General features: G+C 41.3%; 1 protein-coding gene across 9 annotated transcripts in view; it reads left to right on the forward strand.

The window, feature by feature from the left end:
• The first annotated feature begins 1267 nt into the window (after nt 1–1267).
• Nucleotides 1268–23730, forward strand: part of CHD2 (chromodomain helicase DNA binding protein 2) — an 87562-nt gene continuing 65099 nt past the window's right edge. For 4 of the 9 annotated variants that reach the window (XM_054837182.1, XM_054837181.1, XM_054837189.1 and 1 more), the window contains exons 1-3: nt 16160–16586; nt 19258–19330; nt 20047–20136. The gene's annotated coding sequence lies outside the window, so the exon portion shown is untranslated. Of the gene's footprint in view, nt 1383–1653; nt 1885–13957; nt 14076–15406; nt 15478–16159; nt 16587–16613; nt 17556–18172; nt 18273–19257; nt 19331–20046; nt 20137–23730 lie in introns of those variants that run through there. The other 5 variants (XM_054837184.1, XM_054837185.1, XM_054837187.1 and 2 more) reach the window with 5 other exon arrangements.

Below are 23730 nucleotides of genomic sequence, written 5' to 3' on the forward strand. Positions count from 1 at the left end.
GGTAATAATAATATGCTTGGGGTCCATCTCCTGTGATGGTTTATCTGCCTTTGCACAAGGAAATGTCTTATAATGAGCTCGCGTTGGTTGTTTGCTGTTGCACTGATCGTAACAGTCACTTCATCAAGGTAGTGTGTTGAATCAGGGAGAAATAATATCTGCAAAATCTCCCCCTGCTTTTGTTGTTTCCATCCTATAAACTAGACAGATTGTTGTTGTTCTGCAACTTGATAAACAGATACTATTGTTTTTTACTGTAAGCTCTGGAGTCCCGATGGGAGAGTCTCTGCTCAGTCCACAGAGGGTTGTCTGAAATGCCTGAAATATTTCAAATGCCACAAGCAAAATTGCAGCAGCATGGAGGGACTGGGTTTGCATGCTTTCCCTGCTTGCTGGAGCTACGCTTCGAGTACAGCAGCAGTGTTAGTGCAACAGGCATCTTCGTGATGTCTTGGTCATGGCTTCAGCTCCAGGATAGCTTATTTTATTTGTGTGAGGCTTGATACTTCCATTAATAACACAGCTTTGTGTTCCTCTGCTAGCAGCCTGTGCTGTCAAGGACTCTCCCTCCACCAGCAGCCAGACCTACGCTGAAAACTGTTAAGCGAACAAGTCCTCCCTGTTAGGTAATGCTGCCATTTGCTTTCTGCAGCAGCTCCAGGCACTCTGGGGAGCTGGCCTCCAGGAGGAATGGGTGAATGTGTGATTTTGGGGTGTCTGGCTACCGCTGGAAACCTGAGAATTGAAAAACTAAGTATACAGTGGAACACACTGAGCGTCAGCCTTAATTTTGCTTCACAGAGTATGAAGCCAGAGGGGAATTTTATGCTCATAATCTGGCATTCTTCTCGCTCAGATGAACGAACCTCACCCAGCAGAGCCCTGGCACAGCTACAGAGGGGACCACCTACCCAGCCCCGCTCCTGGGGGGCTCAAGATGAATGGTGGCTTTCAGGCATCTCCCCCTGGGCAGAGGTATAGCTCTCCCTGTAGCCACACAATGTCTGTCTCCTAACCACAACCTCTCTGAGGTTTACAGTTAAAGATGTTGCTTCCTGGATTTTCTCTTGAAAATTAGCAATGTTCTCTGCTTTCTGTGCTCCTTTTCTTTTTGGTCCTGTTTCCTTGCATCCAGACTTTCTTCCTCCTCCTCCTCCCTGTTGCTGCTGGCTCCGTTGCTGCCACCCAGGAGCTCAGCTGACGTCCCTGCCATGGGGGACCTGGACCTCACTCCTCACCTCCCGGAGAGCCACACAGGAGGGGTGGAGCTGGGCATGTTTAGCAGCTTGGCTGCATGCTGTCTGTCACCTGGAATATGCTTGTCCTTCATCAGTGAAGTCTGCCTTGTTATGTTGGGAATGACTGAGCAGATGTTTAGGATGGTGAGTTTCCTTAACCCTAGGTCAAATTTTCCCATATGGATAATTAGATGGTTAGAAACAGCACCTTACCCACCTTACGCACTGCTTGGCTCTCTGTTCAGTTAAACTTTGGACTTGTCTTATCTGTCCTTTAATTGGTTTTGGTTGGTTTTTTAAGTCAGCTACTGCCTCTTAGCAATTTTAGAAAACCTTAGTATCTAAGAAAAGATGAGCTTGGCTCTTGAAAAGCAATTGTTAGCAGTAGCCCTTTTTCTTTTCATTGTGTTTTCAGATGTGCAAAGCAGAACTTCTGAACTCTTAATTTTTTCAAGGCAAGCTAATACAGAGGCTTGCAAAGGAGGGTCCCCTTCTGAAACAGATTTGGCCCCGTGCCGTGCCTGCTGCAATGTGCCACCACCACGGCTTGCCTTTGCTTGGGATTTACTCCACACAGTAAAACACAGAGGATCCGGTCTGCCAGGAGGAGGGTTTGCCTCCCTTGTGTGAGCAGTTGGGAATGTGGGTGAGTCACTGTCTTGTTTGAGGAATGAAACCTTCCACCCTGGTCTCTCATGCCTTTGTTTGCTTTTAGAACTGCAGTATTGTTGAAGGTAACTCATGCTCCCGTGGCTCCTTTGTGGCTCAGTCTTAACATCTGGTTTCACGTTTTGTATTTCCTTCTTAAAAGCACCTAGATGAGAACACATCTTCCTACGTGTGCTCAGAAATCCATAGGATCCAGCAGACCTTATGAGATCAGAGCAGGCAAAACCACTTCTGTCCCCAGCGAACAAGGCTCGTTTTCAGTACAGCCGGTGCAGCAGGGTGTAGTTCTTCTCCAGCAATGTCGCTAATTAAAATAGTGACAATTTCCAAATACAAAATTAGAACAGTCTTTGAGGACAATTTGTTTCAAGAAGGCAAGAAAAGCAGAGAAGGAGAGAATATGTAGGAAAGACATAAAAAGCAGCAAAATTTCCTGACTTTTCTAGCTTTCAACTATTTGATTAAGCTTAGGGACCTGTGGCCATTTTGGGAATGAATTGTCTGATTTCAAAGGTTTTAAATACCTCAAATGATATTACTACTTTTGAAAATAAGGTACGTACTTTATATGGATGCTTAAATATGAGTTTAGGTGCTTTATTTTTTTCAGATTGAAAACAGGAGATATTAAAAGACTCCTCATACATACATTGTGCCATTTTCCTTTACTGCAATTTGACATCTAAGACTGATCTTTTTTTCTGTATATAATAGAAAACTTTCATTCTTGGGGTTTTTTTACATTTTTATTTAAGTCTGCCAGTTATTCCCAAAAGCTCAGTATTTATATTTATTCCACAGCAAGCATGTGACTCCTGTGACTGCATAATTATATCAAAATGAATTTGGGTTCCTTTTGTTGCAAAATGTTCTAGGGCTACAGATATGATTTGAATGTATGATAAGCCCTGAGTATTGAGATTGCAAGGAAAACTATCTACAAAATCCTACGGATTAAGGTCATGCATGAGATATTTAATTCTCCCTCCTGTGAGGTTCAATTGCAAGATACAGTCTGTTCCCACTGACTTCTTAAAATGAGAAAGCTTGAAAAATTGACCAGATTCTGTCAAATTTGCTTTGCTGCTAGAGGAGCTGGAGGTGTTGAAGAAATAGGGAACTGTGAGAAAAGGAAGGAGCAAGGACCAGGAGGGTCAAAATCCCTGCTGGCTCACAGCTTGAAAGCAAGGAAGGCCACCAAGATGACTCTTTTTCTGCCAGAATTTGATCCACTATAGAATTAACTATATCAGAAGGGGAAGCTCTTCCTTTTCTTTGTGGCTGTGATGGCAGCAGCATTTCAAGATTGCAGTTGGGACCAAGGCTCCTTTGTGCCAGGCCAAAGAATCTGTGTCCTTGCAAGTAAAAGATGTAAGGTGAGGATGGGAGTAATGTGGAGAGCAGAATGGAGGTGATGGGGGAAAGCACCTTGGCCCTATGGAAATTTAGTCATGGGGGTGGGGTGGTGTCCTCCAGAGGCAGATATATGATCAGACAATATGGCCTTGACGTGATGGAAGGTAAAACTTGGATTGCTCTCTGCTGGCCAGCCGGTCCCCAAGGCACTGAAGACCACTGCTCACCTCTATAAAAAAAAAAAAATATCAAAAAAAAAATCAGCTCCTGGCAGATTTAGAGGTAACTGTTCTTCTTCTGCTTGAATTAGAGTTCACCAGTGCTTTTATTCCACAAGCTATTAAAAATCATCTGAAGAGAATAACTTCCAGTAACTGATTCTGACATACAAATAAGGCGTATCCTTATGGAGAACAAACCCTCCTGTTTTTAACAGTTAACTATCGATCAGCTGCGTGCACTCCCTCTCAAAATAACCCGGTGGATGTAACAATTTCACCCTGTTGCAGACACATTAGTCTTTTCTGTCCTTCATGATGCCTCTAAGTAGGGCATCGCTGCTGCCTGACTGCATGTCCCAAGGGAGCCTGGTGGTGTTTGTGCAAACCTGATTGGGCTGAGGAAGGGGTGGAGAAACGCAGTTCTCTGCCCAGGATATATTTAGTGAATGCAGCTGTGGGAGGCAACAGGAACAAGAGAGCTCTTGTGTTGCCAGAGCTCTGACAGCTCACATGCCTAAATAATCTGCTGTTTTCTTAGCAATACGTTTTCCTCACTCTACAGTGTTTTTAATTTGAATGTGAAGTTATACTTTAATGTAGCTAGAATTCTTCCTGGAACTTAAAAGTGGGTGTGTGCCAGGCTTGCTTTAGCCCTTCAGGTGGAGCAGCAGGCACCTTCCACGTGCACCGGACCTTCTCCACGGCAAGGAGAGAGGTTTAACTTAATTTTCATCCATCAGAGAGGCGAGTGGTGTAGGAGTGTGCCTTTCATGTATACTGCAGCGCTTGCTTGGACTGGAAGCAGCCCTGCAGCGCTAGTACAGCCTCTCCCAAGCAAGTAAACTGTGCTTCTAGCTAGGGCTGATGAGCTGGGGTGGAGAGTCTGCTTTTGGTGTACAAGGGTGCTTCATCATGCTGTGCAAACCCTGATGGTCTTCCTGGCATCTCTGAGAGTCTGATCCAATATTATCTGGTACATCATGGAATAAAAAAAAGCACAAAAATAGGTTTACCCACCTGCCGGGTCAAGTGGGAGCATGTTACTGTTGCTCTGCATTAGGACGAATTTGTCTTGTACTCTCTGGCTGTGTTCAGACTTGCCCCTGGAGAAAAAGACCAAGGCTGGGAATTCCCCATGCATCTTCTTCCCTGGCTTGTTCGGCAGTGCACAACAAGCCATGAGCTAGTCTGCCTCGGGCATTAAAAGTTTATGACAAATTAAACTGCAGAATATAAAAAGAACTATTTTTTAGGTTTTGTTCTAATGCAGTTAAGGGGTTAGAAAAACAAGGCTGGTGCAGGGAGGTCCAAAGTATGTCTTTGTGTCTGGGCACAGCCCAGGGATGATGGAGACGTACACATTTAGAGGGAGACATGCCATCGCCTTCCTAGGGCTTGCCACACTTGGTGTTTCTGGGTCCACAGCAGTGCTGCTGAGAGAGGCTGTGGTGGTGCAGCCAGGTTTCCCCTGCCAGGGCAGCACCCTGGCCCTTCCCACCCCATGGTGGGCTGCATGAGTTTGCCCTTGCCATGGCAGGGACTTGTACCCACCTGAAATCTGTATCACCAGTGCAGCTCCTGTGGGTGGCTTTCATGGTTCCACCACAGGCTGGCATGGATCCTGAGACAAATCCAGCTTTTGTTATTGTGCTGTGTAGGAGTTCTGGGTACAGCTGTCCCACCTTTTCATGTTGTGACCTGAGAGAGTTTCGGTGGTCGGCTTGTTTATCAAAAATCTATACTGAAGTGTAGAAAAATGCATCTGTGAACAAATCTGCACTGAGCTCGATGCCCTGGGTACCCATGCAGTATTTTCTGTCTCTAATCTCACAGAGTCTGTGCCTGAGACTTGAGTTTTTTCAGCAGTTAAATGGTTAAGTTCAGGACTAATTGGCTCTGAGCGCTCCAGTCCTTTGCAACAGATTATTGGCATGCTGGTAAGAGCAGCTCCCTTCCTTCCCTTCCCCCATCATTATAAAAACATGTACTGTAGCGAGAAACCAAATACCACATGGCGCCCTATACGGAGCCCATCAGTGCTCCAGCTCAGTATTTAGCACAAAAGTCCCTTTATATTTGGGAAGCGGAGGGAGAAAATTCTGGAAACACAAGATCTTGGTGATACTGGCTGAATCAGCAGATTTATTTGCACTGTACAGGGCGCTGGAGTCCAGAGCCCTGCGTACCAGCCCAGGCTGCACGCACCCACTCGCCTCATGCCAGCGTGGGGAAGGGTCCCGGGTGTTTTCCAAAAGCTGAAGGCAGATGGGAATGGCTGGTCCACACACAAGGAGAGCTCTCTATGCACCCCCTTGCTTCTCTGTTTGTCAGGTTATGGCTTTGCGGAGAGCTCTGAGGGCTCCCTGAGGGACTGAATGTAAAGAGAGAAAAATGAAAGCTTAAAAAAAAAAAAAAGTTGCATTTCTGGTTTCCTGCAGGGACGCCTGCGTTTTTAGGCAGCTGTCTACAGAGGCAGTCGCCATTTCGTGAAGCGGCATTAATGCAGCGGGAGGAGACATGTTGGGTTCATGGGAATCTGTATTTTAAGGTTTTCTCCTTGGTTTTAATCAAGAGGCTTATTCACTCCACCCTCTTTCAGTCCAAAGGCTTTTATTGTTAAACTTAAGATATAAAAGTAATAACAATGAGTAAGAAAAACAAGGAAAAAGGGGAAAAATTATCCTGGGGGGGATCACAGTGTACAACCAAAATCAGGTCTCTCTCCAGGAGACATCAATAATTTTAGAAGTGTCACGTGGTTCCAAAAATGCCACCGAGCCTGTAGCGAGGGTAACCAGGACGGTAGCGTGGCTGTGCACCCAGTGTCGTGGGGACAGAGCTGAGGTGGTCAGGGAAAGTGCAGTAGATCAGATATGTTTTAATACAGTATTGGTTCTAGTATAAAAAGATGTCCGACTGGTCTGTGCACACACGATACTGGCTCTTTTTGACTTCCACAGGCTGACTTGACTCACAGGTGTTGAGACATTAGTTTGGATCTAAAATCTCAGACTACTGCTAGTGCTGCTGAACCATTCATGTGATCAAAAGAGAAAAAACTGATTGTGGCAGGAGCAAGGTCAGACTGAATACCCTTCAGTGCAAAACTCTTAGAGCAAGCAACAGCCTTTTTGTTAAGGGTCTTCGGTGTTGGAGTTTATTTTCTCCACTCTGGGATCTTTCACTTGCAAAATACATTATAAGACTCATTTGTTTAACAAGTCTCTGGGAGCTGGGAGAGGGAACGTTAATGCTGGCATTTGGGAATACAAGAGATACTGTTGCATTTGATTTTGGTTTTGTGTCATTATTTTCTGGTTTCAGAGTCAGGAAAGCTGCTCATTTATTTTTCATGTAGCTGTATTTTTATCCTGGCTTCTTAAGGAGGCAGGGCTTATGAAATTGTGCTGTGAGAGGCCTTGAGCTTTTGAGCTGATCTTCAGTTTCAACAAATCTCAGTTCTAGAGTTTCCGAGCTTTAGGGGAGGCTGCAGGTTATAGAGACGCATTAGTGCTTCTGCTAAAGAACGAACTACAAAATGAGTGCAAAGGCTATCTTTTTTTGCTTTCCTTGCTGACCAAGCAATCGGCATCTATGTGCCAGATGACTGGTCAGTAATGTATAGCTCAGAAATATCGCAGCCTCTGCCCAAATATGGCGCAGGAGTGGGGATGCTGCAGCAGTGCAGTGCTAGTTGGGTACGCAGGCTGTCACCTATCAGAAAAGCAGGCCTCGTTATTTCGGCTGCTCACAAAAGACTTGATAACTTCTAACCGTGATATTCAAATCCAAACTAGGATTGCAAAAAGTATTAGTCATATTTAAAACCAAGAGTAAGTCTGACTCTGTCATGTTAACTGTAGTTTAATTCTGTGAGGTCTTTGATCTCCTTGCTCTGGGTCTAACAGAGCTTTTCCTTTTAAAGCGTGTCACCTGCAAAGGTTTCTCTGCGACAGCGATTCCTTCTTTACAGAAAAGCAATGTAAAGAAACCTTTTTGCTACCTCAAGGTCATTAATTTCTTGATTGCCCTTTTATTCTCTGCTAGGGTTACACCAAATCCTCAGGTCAAATGTAACTTGAATGCAGTATGCACTGATGACCAGCAATACACGTAGTACAGAGCTCTAGTATGAATTTCATGCACATCTTTGATTTCTTCATGCAAGACTGTGCATTATAATGATAATATAAAGCATAAAATAATTTTCATATCTAAAAATTACTTTTCTAGCACATACTAATATGTCTTTCTGAATGTCTTAATTAGGTTATATTTTTTCCTGTGCTTAATTCCATTTATTAACATCACTTGAGTAGACTTTCTGCATTTAAATAATTGTTTTTAACTTCATTTTTGGTTCCAATTTCCATTATCTTTTGTGTGTGTGCATGTGTGTATATATATGTATAAAGATAATCCTTTACTAATCTTTTGAACAGAATAGTTTTTGTTCATGCAGCAAAAGTACTATCCCTGAATATTCATTATCAGGTGCTGATATGCTAGCCAGGAGCACAATATCTTAATAATTGGAGTTTAAGAAAAAGGTGCCAGTTATTAAAGTCCCAGTGTTTCATTTTTGTCCATGTTATGATTCTGAATTATTCAAGCATTTGACTTTATCTCCTACATGTACAAACTCATGTTCCCCATACATTTTTTCCTCTAAAGTGTTTTATGGTCTCCTTTATCTTATACACTAGGTCAGACTGTTCAAAAGTGCTGCTTAATACCAGTAACGTGTGGTTTGTTACAAGAAAATTTTAGATATTTTTCCCAATTAAATGCATTATATTTTGACCTATTTGCTTCTACTTAAGTCTAACATTTGGTCTCTTGATAATCTGTTTTATGGAAAGGTTTTAAAGGTATATTGAAGGAGATGAATGAGAGGTGAAGTACCTAGCACAATTTAATTTATATTATTCCTTTTGCCATTATTAATAAAAATAGGCGAGAAAAAGAAACATTGGGGAAAATACAAAGAATAATGATGCAATTATACCTCCTTCCTCTTACTATTGGAATTCAGAGACCTCTGCTTTATGTTCTCTTTCCCTTCTATAGACTGGGTTAGTCCATGGCAGTTACATTTTCCAAGTACTGACATACATGTTCATTCCTAAATTCACTTCATATGTTTTCAAATCCTTAGGACAACATTCCGTTTAGACACACCAAGAAAAACCTGGAGTGATTCCCCTGACCTAAATGTAATTACGCAGCATTGAATTAAAGGCACAGGCACATAACTTAAGACCCATACATTTGGAGTAACAAGAAGAGATCAAAATCCCAGCTTTTGTTATTAATCTAAATGTTTCCAGACCTTAAAACAAGACACATTTGTAGAGAGAGGTAACAACTTGTTAAATCCACTATTCAATCTTGAAGCAAATAAGTCATCTCTTGGGCACATAGAATCTTGATCAGGTCTTCTACTGGGTGAAATTGTAGTGAAAGTTGCAGTCAGATTTTTCAGACAGTAATCAAGTGCTGTCCCAAGATGTCTTGTGTTCCCTTTGCTGCTTTAATTGTACAAAAAGCCATTGACCTCATTTTGCGACAGGACTGTACTAACAGTGTTTTCTTGGGCTGCTTGTGTTTTCTTACCAGCTCACCTTCTAATACTAATCTTTGACTAAATATTAAAAAAAAAAAAAAAGCGCACTGTGAATGATTTCAAGCTAGGACAAGATTATCACCATTAATGGCTTGGTCAGAGCGAGAGAGTGTTTGTTTCACCACGCAAATCTTTGCCTGCAACAGTTAAAGCTGCTAATTCTCGAGTTTAGACGGAGACCGTGTCTGACACACACAAAACTGCTCTAGTCCCTGTGCTGATGAGTGCTCCTTGCTGGATGAAGCTCTGGCAGGAGCCAGTTTATAGCAAATAGACTGTTGGAAGAAAATACAAAAGCTCATGGGAAACATCAGTCTGACACAGAAGCTATTTCTGTTCCGGTGACATTCTCATCCAAGTGTGTCCCTGATACTGTATCACTACATCAAAAATTGATTGGACTCCGCATCTAACAAGTGCTGACAAATATGAAGAAGTTTGTTTTGAGCTACAAATATAAGGGGTCTGCTCTGTTACATATATGGTACAGTACGACAGGGTGATTCAGTGCTTTGCCAGACTGTCTATAAAATAAAAAAAGTATATGCTTGTAAGATTTCAGAAAAAAGGCAGTTTCTTTTCACTGCATGTGGCAATTTGCTGAATAATGCATCATTTTTTCAACTATTATATAGCAATCAATAAAATGCCCTACAGTGCTACCTGAACACAAGAGACAAGAATGAAGATTGTTATGGAAACAGGCTTGAAACTTGCTTGAAATAAAATTCCTGGTTCTATAGTTGTGTTTTTGGAGGCCTGGGTTGTTTTTCTTTTCGTTCTAGAGTAGCTGTAATTCATCTTGTTCGATTTGAGTGAAATTCATCGCGTTTGCAAGGCTAGTGTGAAGCTCCTGTGCCTCCAAACTTTCAAGGAGATTTACCAAGAAAAGTATATTTGTTGTTATAATCTAAACTTTGCAAACTCTTCACTAGAACTCAAATGGGGAGTTAGTAAAAAAGAAAAATTAGAACTTATAGTAGGGGTTTTTTTGGTCCTTGATTTTGTTGTGTAAACACGTATTTGTGCTAAGCAGTCAAGCTTTACTGGCTCACTTTTGCAGCAAATAAATGTCAAAGATAGACATGAATGCTTTGGAAAATGAACTTTATATCTGCACAAGGAAGTAATCAGGCTAGAATTTCAAATTTCCTGAGTTGAAATTAATAATAATTTTTATTTAATTTTCTAGATATTCTGAAAATGTTTTATTTTTCCCCAGCTACATTTAAAATCCAAATATCTGGATGATTTTGCTTAAAAGTTACAAAACAGTCTCTTCTGACTCTTTTTGTACCAATTGTGTGACATATTGGAAAATGAGAAAGCAATATCTTTATTTTGAAACTTAAGATTGGGTATGGCTCTCTTTATGGCAAGATAAAGAACACTGTTTGCAGCTTCTACCTTTTAAACAGATTTAAAACCTTACCAATATATCTAATCCTTGCATGTTTCCGGTTCTGCAAGTGTCCAAGCAGCAAACTTCATCAGTACAGAGAAGTTAAAGTGTGTAAGTCAAGTCACAGAACCTGCCTTTGCATGCTGTAGCTATAGGTATTAAGGTTCCTAGCAAGGTGCACGCTAGTTTTTTATTTGCTTTCAGAGGTGACTTCAGTCATAAGCAAAGTTGCATTACTCTTTTTCATGTAAGGAGACATGTGATACCTTGTTAGCACTTACAGAAATTCTAGTGTCCAAATAGGTACAGGCAAAATGGTCAATCAGTATTTTTTCTACCATGTCCTTGACCTCTTATAAAAGTTTGTCAAACCAAGCAGAATAGTTTGTTACCTAAAAGCTGAACTTCAAAAACCAGGTCATTTCATACAAGTAGCAGGGGGTAAAAAAAGGAGTAAAGAAATAGATTTGTTGTTCCAAGCTCCAGTCACTTACTTTAAGAAGCAATTAAGCATATTATTAAAAAATCACCCAAATTCTTTAAGTTTCAAACAGTCTACAGTTTAAAAAACTCATAAGATTTCATGAAGGTACAGGCTACTGTATCTTTCCCACTTTTTTTATACCTGTCAGACTGCCGTTTAAGGCAAGTGCTGTCTGTTAAATGTCGACCAAATACAGTATAAGTACTTTGACTGAGATGGTTTGTATTTCTTACAGTTCAGAGGGTGACAAGGGATAATTTGAACATTGATCTGTAATAATAACAAAGAACTTCAAGTTTCAAACCTCCTGAAGAAAAGTGGACTTGGTTTCTCAAGAAAAATACATGTATATTCCTTAGTCAAGCTAATATAAAGCACAGTAATTAATCCTCTCACTAGACAACAGTTACTGGTCTTTTATTTGCCTTGTTGTATACAGGAACTCATGCAAAACTGAAATAGTGAGGTGGGTGGGTTGTTCAGGAGCTCTTAGATCTACAGTTTGAGCTCAGGCCACAAGATCGTGTACAGAAACTAATGATTCTTTGATGCATTGTGACAAACAAGTTAAAAATTTGCTTAGGAAAGACAGTTAAATCCCACAAAAGATATTGGTTCCATTTCTTACTTCCATTATGTCCTTATATTTTTTATTGATAACTTGCTTTTCTTTGAAAACAGGAATAAAAAGAGCTGAATCTTGGTTAAAAATGCTTCATTTTGAATAAACTGAAAAAGCACTGGAATTTGGCTTAGCAGACTGAAAGGGTTTTTTTTCTTTACCATATGTTTATGACACTGATAAGAATTTGTTTCTAATTATTCTTGGTAATAAATCTTTCTTCTTGCTGCTCACAAGGTTCATCGTTCTAAACATGAACACCATAAAAGTGCTAGCAAACCTGCCATATTAACATAATCTTAGTTTTCAGTGTTAAATCCAAGAAACAAAAAGGGCATATGTAAAAGTTCTCCCTGTGTGTAGATGTGTTTGCAATTATTCATTACAGGCTAGAACAAAAGTCTGGATTTGAATTCCAGTTCCAGACCTAGAGCAGAATGAGTAGCATGAGCTGATTGCTAGAATTGGGGTTTTATCCTTACTGCTGTTATTGCTTGTGTTGTGATAGTAACAAAAAACTTTAGCTAGGATCAATACATCATAATCATCTTCACCAGTCCCACAGGGAAGTTGGTTCCATGCTTAGAACTTTGTCTTGATTTACATTTCTGTCTGTTGATGTTACTCTGTGTCACTGCTGTGAAAAGTCCACAGATGACAGCAGCACCGTCATCGCTGGACTCTTACAGTGTCTTTGTGCATGCTGCTTCAAAATCCCAGGTTTTCAGAAGTGTGAGAGAAGGTAATTTGTATCTGCCTGTACAATTACTGTGATTTTAATAGTCAATTACTGAGGAAGGAAACAGAAGAAAAAAAACAGATTGTTTGGTTTAGTAACATATTACAGGTTATATACAAAAATAGAAAATAAGACTATACTTTACTCAGGATGAAGCAACAATTTCTGTGAACACCCGGTTTGGAGGAAGTTAAATGCCTACCACAAAACAGCTTGCTGTGTTCAAAGGGCATTTGATATCCTGTTTGCATATTCTTTATCAAAATAATCCAAACGATGTTTGGCTTAGGGCTTAGAAAATTGTTATTGATTTCTCCTGAAAAGTGATAGAATTTTGTTTGAAGAAAAGTTCAGTGACACTGCACATCTCTCAATCTTGTTTTGACTCCTCTTTTCGACTTCAAAAGGCAGATACAATACTTAACCATTTTCTCAAATATTGGTATCAGATCTCTGACCCTTCCATTCTATTTCTGTCTCCAAAGAGCTGTATCCTACTTTTGCACCTCATGTATCACCAAGAACAAGCTTCTTCACTGATCTTTTGGTATCCCCTGGTACAGAGGGCAATTAGGGAAGGGACACTGCCCTGTGGAATTAGTGTGCTTGTGCATGTTGTCCCTAAGGGATAATAACAATCTTCACGGGAGCTGAGGGGAAGGAAAAAAGGTTGTAGAAGAAAATAGTTTCGGTGAGTACCAGAATGTGTGGTTGTGTGCCTCTATCTAGAATTTTAGCCACAGATGCAGTCTCAAAAAATAGTTCCCAAATTAGTAATGGAAACATTAAGTTGTCTCATTATTATCAGACATGTGTTTCAAAAAACATGGCTGAAGTATTTGGTCTAATGATACACAAAGAAAGAAAGCATGTCATCTAAAAGAAAAGAAATAAACTGTATGGAGGAATTTGCAGTTGTGTAGAAATGCTGAATTTAGAGGGAAAAAAATTAGAGTAACCGCAGAGGCAGGAGGAATGAGAATTTTGTGTTAATACAGAGCTGACCATGGGAGAAAAAAATGTGGATAAAGGACACTAGCACTGTTTCATTAGGAAAGAAGAATGCAAAGAGATAGACTGTTACCGGTACACAAACAGCAAAGTTGTCTGACAAGTGCCGCAGCTCTGGAGAGAGCGACTGTACTTACGTTCACATGCATACAGCTCACTTGAAGCCAAGAAACAGAAGAGGTGATGGATACTTGTGTAAGCTTTTTTGGAGCTGCTTTAGGCCTTGGTGACCAGGAAGCAAAAGAGCAGCACTGAATATATTCAATGAGGATATTAGACTTCCAGTAATTTTTTGGTTACATGTAGTAGCAATACAGTAAGTGACTTTCAAAAACATTTGTGTTTGTAAATGTACATGAATATTTTTTTTTGAAAGAGGAATAGTCTATTATACTAAATAGTCTGGTATAGTTAGAGAAAATCAGATAACAGTTTGCGCATACAGGTTAGGTCTTGTTCAGTTACAATCTTAAACTCTTCTGGTTGGAATCACACTACTCTTAAAGTGCAATTATGTCTTGAATGCCTGATCTCTTTTCTCCTTTTCATGTGGTTATTACAAGTGATCACACTTCATATCTCTTTCTAGAAATGTACTTGTATTCTGGGAAGAAGCAACAGAAAGGCTGGAAGTTGTACGCTGAACTTCTAATCTTGGTCCTTGCTGTGAAGTCTGATACCGTGCAGTATTGTCTGAAAATGCCGACGTAAGTAGAAGTGCTTTTGCTGCGCCCTACTTTTATCTAGTTCCTGCCTTATCCTTGGTTGCCTTTCCCCTTTCTTCACTGTTGGTAGTTTTCCAAGGAGGATGGCATCTGGGTTCTGTCTGTGCAAACACCTTTACATAGTTATGCGTGAGTAGTTCCACTGAGAGCAAGAGGATCAGCCTTTGCAACAATCTGAATGGGAATGAAGTTGCAGCACAGGCTTCTGCTCTCCACGGTCTCTGTAGACTAGAATTTCTATTCTTCTTCTTGTGGGGAGAAAAAAAAAGGCCTTTTACCCTCTTTCAGTGAGTAGCAGTGTCTGCTGTTTTGCTCCACCATTGATGCCTTGGCTGGAGGCTGTGGTACCTTTATGAAGGCCACCACCTTCTTTGAAGTCTGTAACTGCCTTATCACCGCTGTCACCAAGTCAGTAGATTTCTGTGTTCCTCCCGTGCTATCCTATACAGGGAGGTTGGCTGTTCTCTGTATTAAATGAAATTAATCATTTCTCCTCAGGGACATCAGTGAGCGAATCTTTTCAGCTGACCAGCTAGTTCTGACTTTTCTGGGACCCAGCTCAGGAAATCGCTGCTAAAGTCCAACTGCATGATTTCAAGTGCCAGACTAGCTCCTGTCACCTTCCATAATCATTTTAAGCGTTGTTGGTTTACTTGCTGCCATAACTACCCATGTTATTAGTATAAAAAAGGAAGAACAGGACACCTTTCTCTCTGCTTTTAATGGAGTAAGCTGTGCAAATAAAAGGAGGAAGGTATGCATATCATTCAAAGTGACTGCTGAAGTATGTAAATATTAATTATGCTGTTCTGTCAGGTTTGCTGGGTGTGCCTCTTGCAGAGGAACATCATAACCAACTGGCTGGGGACAGGTGTTTATGACAGTGACGGAGAATGTGGGGGATGCCCCTGTATCATGCTGGTATCTGAAGTGGTTTCCATGGCAGTAGTCAAAATAGGAGACAGTGTCCTGGTGAGGTTGGCATACGAGACAGTTTCTATGGTGTTGGCTAAAAAAAGCGTGATACCTACTTTTATTTGGGTGTCTGTAGTGTTTGAGACGTACTAATGAGGACTGAGATTGATGCTGCAGACAGGAAGGTGATGCGGTTGCTCTGGTTCTGCCCACCAGTGGGGCTTAGGAGGAGGTTGAGGGTGTACAACGCAGAGTAAGCCCAGGGAAGTTGGCTGTACTGGGGTCAAGAGCACAGAAGTGTTTGTGGCACCGCTTTCTGTGGGGAGGTGGAGCTGGTGCCCAGGCCTGGCCGGGGGGTGGGCTGTGCTAAGGCCCAGGCCAGGCTGCTGCGTTATCGAGGGCTAATGAGAACAGAGGGACTGTTTGTGGGAATGACAGCGTCGGGCGCCGTGGCAAAGTGGGCCGTTAGGTGAGGGGTTCTCACAAGCCAAGTTCGGGGGGGGTGGGGGGGTGTCGAACCTCACTATAGATCGGGGCAGGCTGGCGAGGGGCGCCTGGGGCAGGCTGAGGTATGAAGTAGGCGTCTGAAGCGTGGGCTAGAAGAGAACGCGGTGCTCGGACCAAGCGGGGTCACGACTGAGATGAGGCGGGGTGGAGCTGGGGACTCCCCGGCCAGGTGGGGGTGGGGAGGGAACGGCAGCAGGGCCCGGGGCCGCTGGCGGGGCGGGCGCTCCGAGAGAGCTTCCCGCCGCCCTCCTCCCCCTGCGGAGAGGCTCGTGCGGACGGAGCGCGAGCCCGCGGCGGGTGGGGCGGGGACGCGAGGAGGCGAGCAGGAGCCAATGGGGAGCGGCCGGCGCTGCTCGCCAATACACGGCGGCGGGGCGCTGAGGCGGGGGAGCGGCGGGGAGCGCGGCCAATGGGAAGCCGCGGCCGCCGTGCGCGCGGGGCCCAGGGTGGGGAGGTCGAAGGAGGGCGCGGCGCGGCCAATGGCAGCGGTGCGCGCGCTCGGGCCTGGCGGGGAGGGCGCGGCGGGGCCAATGGGGAGCGGCGCGCGGCGCGCGCGCAGCCGAGGGCGGGGCGGGGGGAGGGGGCGCCGCGCGCCGTAGGTAGGGGGCAGGGGCGCGGCCCCGCCCCTTCCTCGCCGCAGTGAGTAGTGAGCGGGCGGCCATGTTGTGCGGGGGGGGAGGGGAGGAAGGAGTTGAGAGGAGACGGGAGAGACTCTCTCACACACACGGCACAAGATGGCCGGGGAAGCAGCTGCAGCTACAGCCGGGCTCCCGGGCGCTTTCCCCGCCGCTCGGAGCGGGGAGGCCCGGCGAGCGCCCCTGGTGCCGGTCTCCGGGGCCAAGTCGGGCCCGGCACTCTGGGGGTTCCGGGGCGACGGAGGGCGGCGAGCCGGGCTGTCGCTCGCGGCTGCCGACGGGCGGAGGGCAATGGCGCCGGGCTCCGGAGCTCTGCCCGCGCCTCTCCCTCGCCGGGCGGGCGCGGGGCCATCCTCCGCCGCGGGCAGGGCGAGGAGGGGAGCAGCGCCCCGTTCTCAGGGCCCCCGTTGCCTGCCGAGGGGCTGCTCTTCGCCGGGTAAGTGCCTGAGTCTCCTCGCTTCTCATTGTCCTTTGTCCTTGGGAGGAAAAACAAAATGTCCTTGGAGCCGGGAGGGGGAGGGGGCGCCTGCCTCTCCCTGCCCCCCCTCGCCGCTCCCTGAGGGGAGCCGTGGGGACCCCCGTTCGTCTCCGTGACCCCTTTCGGGTGAGGGGGGAGCCGCGCAGTTTTTGGGGGGAGCGGCGGGAGAAGGGGTGCCGCAGAGGGAGCCCAGCTCGGCGACCGCCCCGGTGACACTCGTCGGCTCCCGGGCTGCAGAGCGCTCCCCCTCCCCCCCCTCTTCATGCAGCACCGAGGGGGCTCCGCACACCCCGACCCCCCGATGCAGCACGGAGGACAGGGGCAGCTGCAGACGGGTTCCCCAATGCAGCACTGAGGAGAGGGGGGGCTGCAGATCTGTTCCCCTCCAGTGCAGCATGGAAGGGGGGCATCTGCAAACCAGCTTATAACTCCAATGCAGCAGTAAAGGGAGGGGGGGAGAGGTGAAGACTGTACGACATCATCAGTTAAATGTTTAGCCCCAAGCCCGTAGCTGTTTAAAGAGCGTTTGTTGCCCATTGCTGCTCAGATGGGGATATGTTTTCGTAGTTTGTAAGAACAAAGACGCCATGTCCTTTTCTCTTAAAAATAAAACTTGGTGGTTTTTTTGTGGGGTGTTGGCTTTTAACTCTTTCTAAACCAGTAAGAAAAAAAGAGGCTGCGGATGAGACAGCTTAGTACTTTACTGGAACAATAGATAGAAATTTACTTCACTTGAAAAACAGCAGTTCAGGTGCAGAACTTTAAAGAAAACTCTTAAGAATTACGTGCAATATGATTTTGCAATTAAAACGGCGATACAAAAACTTACAAGCTGAAAAAAAAACAAAACTCGATCATGCCAAGTCTACAGTTTAAAGTTGGCAAAATACTACAGTTGTGATTTAGACGACACTGCGAGAAGAAAAGGTAGTTACTTAAATATGAATTACATGATAAGGTAACGAATGGGTTTGTGTGTGACATTAAAAGCTTTTAAAAAGCATTTATTTGGTGTCAGTTTTGGTTTTAGTATTCAGTTTATGCATTTTTCAGGCAGCTTGCAGTCATTTCTGTTTACGTAGCATTTTTATCATTGTTTCGATGGTTAATAATTTAGAAGTTGTACAACACCTATTTCAAGACTTTGTAAAAATGCAAGTTTAAATGGAATGCTTGATGTTTGTTTTACGTTTGCTCGCATTCAGCAATTGCCAGTTCAAGGGTAAAATTGTAATTCCAAATGTATAAAAAGTCAGTGTAGTAGAGCAAGAGGTAAATATTAAGAACTTTAGTTTGAACTGGAGATTGTGTATAGCTGTATCTGTTGGATTTATCTGGTGTACGCTTGTACAGGATTATAAAACTCCGTGCGGGTTTTAAATACAGCAATTGGAGGTAAAACTACATTTTTCGGTACTTCCTCTGCAAATACAAATCCATAATTAAACAATGAAAGTTGGCTTTTTTGGAAATATAAATACAAGTTTCAGCAACCATTGGACTTCTATCACCTTTACACAAAATGTTTGGTATCTTTATTTTAGATTTGTATGATGGTGGTTTTATAACCCCCCAGCAACAGTTCTGCAGTGTAGAACAGGTTCTGACATAGACACTTTGCTGAAAAGAAAGTTCTAGTTTTAGGTGGGTGTCTGCTGTATTTTTCTTTTTTTTCTCCTTTTTTTAAAATATATTAGAGGATAATTTTAAAAATAGCTTTGACTGTTTCTTTCAGCTTCTGAAAATAAAATAGCACCTAAGTGTCTCTGAAAATAAATTGCTCTTAATTCTTAATGTTTTTTTATTTAATGGTTCTGCATTTTTGTATATATAAGGTATGGGAATTATAATTTATATTTAGATACCTTTTAATGTAACATTAAAATGTTAATTTACCCACATATTTACAGAATGATTCCAAACTTCTCCTAGAGTATGTAATAGTGGTGATAAATATAACTGCTGCAAAATAAAACGTTAAGCCTTTTCACAAAAGGCGAGAAAAGTTGGCTTGAGGTAGTGCAAATATGGTGTTCCTTGTGTTAAAGAGCATAGTTTGGGATCTGATTAAAGGTTAAAGAAGCTGAAGGCTTTAAAACTGTATTCTGAAGGGCAAAAGAGATACCTTTTTTGGGGAGAGCGAGTAACTTATGACAAAATTCAGAGAAGCTGATGACAGAAGCCATTTTAAAATTACTTTGCTATCACTAGAGTTTTTATTTAATTTTGCATAGCCTACTTCTAAACACTTTAATGTGGATAAAAGTACAAGGACTTCAGAGGTATTGTGTGATAAATTACTCTTAAAATCTTGAATTGGCTAGACATTTGATCTTTAAGTCATTCAAAATTAATGGCAGACAGAAGAGCAGATTGCGGTTATTCATGCAAAAATATAGATCATGCATGTTGTATGTCAGTCACTCTTCATCTGCAGTGTTTTTCTTCAGTCAAGTATGTAAAGCCACCCGTACTTTTATTTTTAGAGTTGAGTTCTAAAGATACATTACCACTATCATAAGTTTTTCCTAACTTAATAATTACCTAAAGATCAATAAATTTCCAATATCTGACTTGTTCTGCTTTTCTACAGCAAAATGCTGAAAATTTTCATACTTTTTTTTTTTAGGTAGAATTCCATGAACAATACTTTATTTCCTGACTGGTTTCCAGAAGAATTGTTCATACCCTTATTTTCTTAGGTAAGAGTGGTTATAACTTGTGGTAGTATGTTAATTTCCTTGTTGTTTTTTTTTTTTTTTAACCTTGGGATTTGCCTTTTTGCTGCTGCACAGATGGGGAGGAAAAAGTCAAATTTTTAAATTGGAGGAGACACATTTTATAAATTATCTGGACTTTTTTAAAGCCTTTTTTGCAGATATGGGTAGGCTGTCTTAAAATAATGTGACGTTTATGCTGCTACTTCTGTATAAAATTTAGTTTACTAAGGCTGTTTAATAAGTGGATTGTTACTTTTTTTTATATATATGTATATGCATACATATGCATTGTATTTGGTGGGAAATGACAGTATTTTCATATAAACCCAGAAGTTCCATATGCCCCACTTCACTAGTGAAAAGGTGTTGAATTTTAAAAACTGTTCTTTGTACTTAATGAGTTTGTAGCATTAAAGCTTGTAGGTAACAGTAATAACCCTAGACTTCGGATATTCATGCAGAAGGAGATTTTTCGGGACCTGTTTCTCATTTTTTGGAAACCTGAATGCTAATGCTTGGCAAGGATAGAATATTATGTTTTTGTACTATAGGTAAAATTTTTATTAATTGTAAGACACCTTCTGTGTTTTGAAAAAGTTTCTATCAGTTGAGAACTTTAGAACTGTAGGTAGAATATGTATGTACCTTTGTTTTCAGACAAACCTATTTTTGTTTTTTTTTTTTTTCTTTCTTTAAAGGCTATTACTGGATATTGTTCTTGCTTCCAAAGATTCAGATGGCTGGTTGGGTGAAAGACCTTGAACAAAATTCTATACTGTGCGTACCAGGTATGTTATACTGTGTTAGCTTTTTTTAATTATCCTGGAAGTAACTTTTGTTTAGCAAAATAAACATTGAACACTTAAGCTACAATGTTTTACCGTGTTGAATTTTCTTTCAAGTTTTAATGCATTTGAAAACTGTTAGCATGTACTAAATACAGTAGTGTTAATCTCTTCTTACACATCTTCTAAGATTTTTGTGGTCACTCATAAATAAGACTTTTTTAAATGACCATGTCAACACGTAAAATAAAGCTGTGCTTATGGGGATTGCCATCTCTACTAAGGACATAGAGTCTAATCAAACTTTAGAAATGCTTTTCCTTCAGTTCCAGGTATTGGTTCATTAGCAAGTGACACTCATAAGCTTTTCCTTTCCAACAAATTGTTTTTATACAATAAAATTAGATATTACCTTTTCAGTGTAAATTGTACTCTAAAAGCCTAAACCTGCACCCAGTTGTTATGAAGTATCTTGCTGTCCTTCTTGCAGTATAAACAAATCAGCTTTCTAATGTTTGATTATTATTCTTTGTTTTTTTACACTTTAAGGTTCTGCACTTAGAGTAACGTGTTACATTTAAGTCATGCTTTCACCACTGTGTAATTAAAAGTTGGGGATCTTGTTTGCCTGTCTTAACTGGTTCCTTTTCACAGTTTACCATGCTAAAGTACTTCGATACATATTCAGGACCTCAAAGCGTAAGGCGTCCTCATGAAGACGTGTATCAGGATTCTCAAAAATGTCCTTGATAATTTGCTTTTAAAAATTACATAATTTATCATGATAAGAATCTTGTGAACCCCTGCCTGAGTCAGCTGGTCTCTTTGGCTTGGATGAAGGCTTCAGCCTGTTTGTATAAGAGAAGTCATATATACACACACCAGTTTTGCATAAGCTTTTTAAAAATGTCTCTTTAGGTTGTAATAAACCTTTATCTGTGCTAAGTCACTGCTAATATGCAAGATGGAATTCAAATAGTATCTGTAGATAAGAGTCATATACACCATGGATGTCCTGCAACAAAACACAGCTAACCACAAGGTTGTTAGGTATGTTCTAGAACTTCATTGTGTAACTGTGATGTGAAGTTTGAGAATTAGAAGTTTGTGTTAGAAATGATATGGTACCTTGAGAAGAACAACAGAACATATTTGAAATCCCATGTGAATTTTCAGTTTAGAGGATCACCAGATATTGCACAGCCTATTATGATAAAGGCAAGACTAACCTGATTCACATAAAAATCTGACAGTAATGACGGGACTGCACTTGTCAAACTCGGGACTTGTATTCCTAATGTTAAATCCTTAAATGTCTAAAGCTGCAACTTTTAATTGACCTGCTTTTAAAAAGATACAGTGCTCAAGAGCAGAGTCATCTTGGCGGTTTTATGATGAATATGAAATCAAGCACTTTGATCTTAATGGTCTTACATATTTCCTCTATTGTCATAATGCTCTTTCTGCTGAATAGATACTATAATAAAACCGGTTTTAAATCTACCTTGTTACTTCTGTGAGCTCTTTGGAACCGCCTTTTCTTGTAAGAGCAACATGTTTTCATCTAGTAAATGGCAGCTTGATCTTTAGTTTAGGTAGACCTCAGTAGGCTAGATGCATGCTGCTGGGGACCTGAGGAAAGTTTTAAGTTCATGACCACCCTATAGCATGCTAATGAGGATTGATAAGGTCAGAAGAATGCTCTCTGGTTGAGTCTCAACAACTTTTTCAGTAGAGGAAGCTATTCCTCTGTGGAGATACAATGCCATATTAAGTATTGTCATGAATTAATTTGTAGCACTGACAGCTTATAAAGAAAAACATTGGTGTGATGATACATATCATCATTGCTGAAATACTTTCTTAATTTATCCTGAGAAAGAATCTGATGTCAAGTAAAGAGCTTTAGAGCATCTGACCTCACCTCATGCTGTAAAAGGACATAAGCTTTCCTGATTCTTAGGGCTAGCAGTGCCAGCCTTTTGGTGAAGGAATCATGGACCTGTGATGCAAGGCGTGTTTTATGTGGTGTCGGTCGTACTGCACTCATGGCATCTCATCCTATAATTTAAAAATAAATATAAGCCACAACTGTAAATACCTTAAAAATAAATAAATCCATGTTTATTTTTAAATTGGAGATGGATTTTTTAATCACAAATGTGGCTACAACAATTATGGCAAGTAGTCTGATATAAAGATTTTTAGTTTGACACTAAATTGAATATTAAACAGGAAATACAGGTGTTCATCTGAAAGGCTAATTTTTTTCAGCTGAAACTTGTATTTACTAGCTTTATAGTTCATGGCTGTTGGCGTAAACCTTCAGCTTTTGTAATGCCTTCTGTAGTTCAGGGAGTGAATGTGGTTTTGGATATTAAAATTCACAACTCAAAATACAGTGGTAAATTTTATAATGGTGCAAAAATGATCACTCATGTGATCACATGAATGAAATGTAATACGTTATGAACATCTTGGTGATGGTTTTGCAAAACTTCATTGTTTGGTTCATCCCTTCACTTTAGAGAAGTCTTACTAATGCTAAGTGATACTACCTTGACAAATATTAGATTCCTTTCACAAAATTTGCTGAGGTCAGAAGAACGTGTTTTGGTCGAGTCTTAGTAACTTTTTCAGCAGCGGAAGCTGTTCTTCCGTGGTGATATCAAGTCATATAAAGTATCCTCATGAAAGTTTCTGTGGAATTACCATAACTGGATGCTAACTCTAGAATTAAAGAAAACAGGAATCAACTTGAATTCAGGTGGTGTATGTTTAGTTGTGCTGTAAACTATTAAAAATGGCTGAGAGATGGAAGTTGAAAATCTTTCAGTCATTAACTTTACCTAGCCTTCATATATTAAATTGTAGTTTAAGTGGCTTTTTTTGAGTGAAATGGTACACATAGGACAGAAGGAGATTTAAAGGGTATAAGTAAACCTATGTATCTAGCTCATGTCTTTGCTTTGCATGACTGATAGCTGCCTCTTTGGTGATCAAAGTTCGGCAACCATGTTGTGTTTCTTCTACAAAGTGCCCATCCACCATTTTAGAAGTACTTCAGTTTTGTGCTTCTATTTCATAGCAGCTGCTGGATCACATTTTAAATGCATGTTTTCAACCTCTGTATTTCATATTCATTTGGATATTCTGCATGTTTGTGTCAGTTTACTACTACAATTTTTTTATCATTTCCCCTTTCTAAAGGGATCTTTTTCACATTAATAATTTCAAGTAAATTACATCAACAAAGCAATTGCAATGCTGTTCATCAGTGTTCTTTCTACACATCTGAGTAGCTATCAATTTGAAGAGGAGAATTTAGAAGATTGTAGAATATTATGCATACTATGATTTTTATGTATTTGAAGCTATATTCTAGTATAAGTAGATTCTGAGAGATCACGAGAGAAGCTGTTTGCTTGTACATGTTAGGTGGATAACTTGTATCACTCATGATAGTGGATGACTTCATGCAATTGAAATTTACAGTAAAAAAGAGGGGTTCATGAGTTGTTCTAGAGTTTTAGGTCTTAATTTATCTTACTACCTCTGCTTAAGGTGATTTTGATGAAATGTTTATTGATGTGGATT

The sequence above is a fragment of the Grus americana genome, chromosome 10, assembly GCF_028858705.1.
Source record: "Grus americana isolate bGruAme1 chromosome 10, bGruAme1.mat, whole genome shotgun sequence".
NCBI classification, from domain to species: Eukaryota; Metazoa; Chordata; class Aves; order Gruiformes; family Gruidae; genus Grus; species Grus americana.